The following is a 6,000-nucleotide window of genomic DNA, read 5'->3' as shown; positions in this document are numbered from 1 at the left end:
CGAACAAACTGCCTCAATCCACTAAGCCCTGGTCAGTAAGTTTCACTTAGCAGCCTTCTAGCAGGGCAGCAGGCAGGGATCTGTGTGTGTGACTCAGAGGTTTTCCAGACTGTGCCGCCTGTCATTCCTGTAGATGTGCTGGAGCCACCAGGGGGAGCTCTTCTATGTGCTAAAATACAAATATGCACATCTAAATGCATGCCGGCAGAGTTGTAGCTTGTCTCTGCATTGATGCACTGAAAGTCCCACCTGCATACCTATTGCATCCAATTAGCATGAGAAGCAGGCTGTGTGGCTCTCCCTATTGGCTGCCAGGTTCTCCCCAAAGGCTGTCTGTCAAGTTACTGCACAGAGACAGCATGAGGAGAGCAGGTTGTTGGCTGCGGTGGGCTGAAGAAAATTACCAAATGCTTTTGTCCGGTAAATGAAGTGTGCAAAGCATTGTGAATTGACATTTCCCGGCATAAGTCGGTAATTTACCTCACTAGTCGGGAACTGTTTTGTTTTTTTTTGTGTGGTAACAAGTTTAGTGAATTGTAATTTATTAAGGTGATCAGAAAAATCAGCTGTTTTGAGCATTAACAAATGCAGTAGTGCGTTCTGAATAGAGCCCACTGTACTTTAAAGGGGAACTGAAGTAAGAGGTATACGGAGGCTGCCATATTTATTTCCTTTTAATCAATACCAGTTGCCTGGCAGCCCTGCTGGTCTATTTCTCTGCAGTAGTATCTGAATAACACCAGAAACAAGCATGCAGCTAGTCTTGTCAGATCTGACTTTAAAGTCTGAAACACCTGATCTGCTGCATGCTTGTTCAGGGGCTATGGCTAATAGTATTAGAGGCAGAGGATCAGCAGGGCTGCCAGGCAACTGGTATTGCTTAAAAGGAAAAACATGGCAGCCTCCATATTCCTCTCTCTTCAGCTCCCCTTTAAAGTAGGGATGATCAATGAAACACAAATAAGTTAATGCGTATTTGTCTAAATGTTTATGCAAATATATGCAGCATGAAAATGAACCAATCAATTGAACCTGTGTGGGACTTGACTGGTCAACTTTCAAGCTGAATATATTTGCATACAAATTTACATGTCAAAAAGAAGAAAAAGGGGCCTTGCACATCGCTTAAAACTTCACTTTTAATGGAACCAGTAAAAGGCATACATTACATCTCCTTTGAGGTGGAAAGAGAGGTACAGGCAGTAGGGGTAGTCGACAGCCGTTTCGCGCCGGTTACATACAGTGGCGCATCATCAGGACCTGATGTAATGTATGCCTTTTACTGGTTCCATTAAAAGTGAAGTTTTAAGCGATGTGCAAGGCCCCTTTTTCTTCTTTTTGACATGAACTGTTGCATTTAGTTTCTGGCCTTTTGCACTCTGTGTCTATAACGAATAGCCATTCCTGTGCACAGAGCTATTTCTATTGGATCATACAAATTTACATACATCCTGAGCTGTGGAGCCGAAGTCCGTTGAAGCAATTTTGGTACCTGGAATCGTTGGTTTCACTAAACTGAGGAGTCAGGGCTGGTGCACCCCGTGCGGCTTTTTCAGCGTTTCTGCAGCCGCTTGCGGCTGCGGATACGCTTGGTCAATGTATCTCAATGGGGTGGTTCACACCAGAGCGGGAGGCGTTTTGCAGAAACGAATCCTCCCGGGGTGAGGCATTTTTTGGATTGCGGATGCGTTTCTGCCTCAATGTTAAGTATAGGAAAAACGCAAACCGCTCTGAAAAACGCCTGTTCAGAGCGGTTTGCCAGGCGGTTTTGTTACAGAAGCTGTTCAGTAACAGCTTTACTGTAACAATATATGAAATCTACTACACCAAAACCGCTTCACAAAACCGCAAAACGCTAGCTGAAACGCTGCAGTAAAAGGAAAAAGCGTTTCAAAATCTGCTAGCATTTTGCGGATCTGCTAGCAGGTTTTGGTGTGCACCAGGCCTCAGAGTTGGATGATTTTTGTAGCTACTCCACAGCTCTGCATAAATCTGCATGAACTCAAATATTTGCATCTCATTGATCAGCCCTACTTTAAAGTCTACAAGCATTTATACTTGGCACTTCCTCCAGCCCCCTGTGGGCTCCCTCGCCATCCTCCAGGGCTGCAACATTCCTCCGCTGGCTGGCCTGGTTTAAGGGAACCTTAACTGAGGGGTATGGATGTTTCCTTTTAAACAATACCAGTTGCTTGGCACTCCTGATGATATCTTTTGCTGCAGTAGTGGCTGAATCACACACCTGAAACAAGCATGTCGCTAATCCAGTCTGACTTCAGTCAGAGCACCTGATCTGCATGTCTGTTCAGGGGCTGTGGCTAAAAGTATTAGGGCTAGTTTCCTCTGTTGCGGTGCGGAATCGCCTGGATTCCACCGCAGACGAAATCGCATGCGGATGTGTTTCCGCATGTGGATTTCCCCGCGATTTCGCATACGATTTTGCATGGCAAGGAGCCAGGCGAATTTAACCATGTCACTGCCTGTGTAAAGCTCCTTAGCTTTACATGTGAAATCGCAGGCTCTGCCGTGCAGATTTCCCCCGCACGCCAAAACGCACCCGCACGACGCACAAGTGCAAACAATCCCATCCACTTGTATTGACTATGCGAATCTGCATGTGGTGCCTGCATGCGGATTTGCTATAGTGGAAACAAGCCCTCAGAGACATAGGATCAGCAGGGGAGTCGGGCAACTGGTATTATTTTTAAAGGAAAAATCCATATACCATACCTCCCAACATTTTGAGATGAGAAAGAGGGACACTTAAGCCACGCCCCTGCCACACCCCTGATCATGCCCCCGTCACACCCCCTAGTCACGCATACCATAAAGATTTCCAAAGAAAAATATGTGGTTTTATAATTCAAACCACACTGGTCCTTTCTATCCTGGTTCATTTTCCTTCATATTAACATTTTAAAATTAGTAATATATCAATTTTAAGTATCTCCCCAGTATATGCAGCCAGGTGTATAGGTCTCCCCAGTATATGTAGCCAGGTGTATAGGTCTCCCCAGTATATGTAGCCAGGTGTATAGGTCTCCCCAGTATATGCAGCCAGGTGTATAGGTGTCCCCAGTATATGTAGGCAGGTGTATAGGTCTCCCCAGTATATGTAGCCAGGTGTATAGGTCTCCCCAGTATATGCAGCCAGGTGTATAGGTGTCCCCAGTATATGTAGGCAGGTGTATAGGTGTCCCCAGTATATGTAGCCAGGGGTATAGGTGTCCCCAGTATATGTAGCCAGGGGTATATGTGCCCAGTATATGTAGCCAGAGGTATATGTCCCCAGTATATGTGTAACGATCCGCTCAGCTGCCTGCACAGGCAGGCAGCCTTTTGATCATTATTCAGGTCTGCATGCTGCAGGACTCTGGAAAGAAGACCTTCTGTCAGTTTTGCAGCTTGTGCTTGCTGAGGAATTTGCATACGTTGTCATGCAAATTGCCTGGCCACATTCATTGGAGGCGTGTACTATAAGTACTATGTGTGTCCCACAATGCTTCGCTGCTCATAGAGGTTTGTTCCTGCTGGACTCACCTGGAGTGTCAGCCACTGCTATCTTAGTATAGTTAATTCTTGGGGAGTGCTCCTTGCATTCCTAGTTAGTGCAGTCAGTTTGTGTATAATTTGTACTGCCTATTCTGTCCTGTCTTGTCTGTCACGATTGCGCTGTCACCAGCGGCGGTTGATAGCGAATCGCTCTGTCTTGTTTGGATCGCACTAGCCTCTAGCGGTAGCGGCTGTGGATCCTTCTGATCTAGTTCCTGGAGTGTAAGCTGGAGCAGCGGTTGCTATCAGCTACCTCATCTGATCTGTCTTGTTTAGATCGCACTAGCCGCTAGCGTTAGCGGCTGTGGATCTCTCTGATCTGTGTTCCTGCTTGGATCACACTTGCTCTGGCGGAAGAGCGGTGGATCCTTTCTGCCTAGTTCCTGTTTCTTGTTTGTCTGTCTTGTCTGATACGGGCGCTTGCTGTAGGCTCGATGAGGTAACCGTTAAGCAAGCGTTCACGTTCTTTGTTTCGTGTTTGTCTGTTGATGGTTAGTTAGGCATGCTTGTCTCTATTGTGCTTATCACGTGGAGACCGCGCATAACCGCGTGCACTGTTGCGAATGAGTGCGGTGTTCGCGGTTAGCTAGCGTTTATTATTTTCCCTATCTCCTCATTGTATTATTTGCTGTGCCTTTGCTAACCTCGTATTCTGTCCTGATCTGCCTTGTGTCTCGTCTGGCGATCGCACCTCTCGCGATCGCGTTCCTATTTCATATCTGCTGTTGTGTGTGCGGTCGCGGGGTGGCGACTGGATTGGCGCGCACACACATACAACCTGTCCCTTTGCTCATTCTCATTCGCAATCGCCTCTCTTGCGATTGCGTTCTGCGCTTCGTATAATTCCTGTCTGGCATTTGTGGAGGTACAGAGGATTGGTTCCTCTGCACTCCCCAGCGCCATCTGCCGACAGGAATTTCCCTCTACTGGTGCTTACACCAAAAGCTGGGTTCTAGTATCTTGACACGCTTGTGGAGGACCTCCACAGTGTCAGCGCACATCTTTGTGCGCTGAACACGGAGATATCCCACAATCGTTACAATATGTAGCCAGGTGTATAGGTGCACCCCAGTATAGCCAGGTGTATAGGTGTCCCCAGTATATGTAGCCAGGGGTATATGTGCCCAGTATATGTAGCCAGAGGTATATGTCCCCAGTATATGTAGCCAGGTGTATAGGTCTCCCCAGTATAGCCAGGTGTATAGGTGCCCCCAGGAAGCGAGGCAGCCAGTGAAAGGGAACTGGTGGCAAAGCAGCGGTGAAGGGGAGAAGTCTCCCCCCCCCCACCCCCTTACCTCACCTTGGGGCTCCCTGTCCTGGCTGTCCCTTCCGGATTAATGTCTCCTCCTGGCACAGCGGCTGACAGCGGGCGGGGAGGACTTACCACTGTTACGCAGACGCCGGCAGAGGGAGCTGTAATCTGTGTGCTGCCAGTCTGGTCTTGAGTAGACCAGACTTGCGGCGCGCAGATCACAGCTCTCTCCGGCGGGTGCGTAACAGCGGTACGTTCTCCCCACCCGCTGTCAGCCGCTGCGCCATCGGAGGAGACGCATAAATCCAGAAGGGAGAGCCCGGAAAGGGAGCCCCAAGGTGAGGTAAGGGGGGGAGAGACTCCCTCCCCCCCCCTTCTCTGCCGCTTTGCCACCAGCTCCCTTTCACTGGCTGCCTCCCTTCCTGCACCAATAGTGAGTCCGCACCTGCATTTGACCCCCCAGCCAGCCGGGACACTGGGGGGTCATAGCGGGGAGAGCCCTCCCAAATCAGGTCAGTCCAGACGAAAACGGGACGGTTGGGGACTATGCATATACTTCTCAGTTTAGGTTCCCTTTTAAAGCTGTGATTGGGCTCAGTCATGTTCCCCTGTGTATACCTGACTGTGTGCAGCCCCAATGGTGCTTCTGTGGCCGGTTGTCTGCGCAGAATACTCCTAGCCACAGGAGTGCGGCCACGGATGCTCACAGTCATGCATTTGCAGAACTTCCAGACTACCGAGCTGGACAGCGGATAAATGGATGGGACTGGGAGGAAGGTGAGGAAGCCCACGGCCTACAGGGGGCTGGAGAAAGCACCCAGGTAACTATAAATGCTTGCAGTCTGGAAGTCTTGGGTTTCCTTTATTACAAACAGGAGGTTGAACTGTGTGCTTGTTGGGCAGTTCCGTGGGTACTTATCCGTTGGGCGCATCCGGCAGTGGCGCTAATTCCTATTCCCCCTCCAGGCCGCCATGGATAGTAGGGAAAGATGTAACTCTGGTGGAGATTTGTTGCCTCCAACAGGATGCGCCCAGCTAAGGGAAAAGAACCGTTCACTGTACCGTCTGCTGCCTGCCAGTTGGTATGGGTCAGCCATCCTGCAGTACAGTAGGTCAGGCCCAGTGCACACCAAGCGGATTTGGATGCGATCCGCCAGCCGCATCTACCTGTAAATCCGCTTGGCTAATGTATTTTA

Source organism: Hyperolius riggenbachi, chromosome 10 (genome assembly GCF_040937935.1).
Source record: "Hyperolius riggenbachi isolate aHypRig1 chromosome 10, aHypRig1.pri, whole genome shotgun sequence".
NCBI classification, from domain to species: Eukaryota; Metazoa; Chordata; class Amphibia; order Anura; family Hyperoliidae; genus Hyperolius; species Hyperolius riggenbachi.
This window is presented reverse-complemented; position numbering follows the sequence as displayed.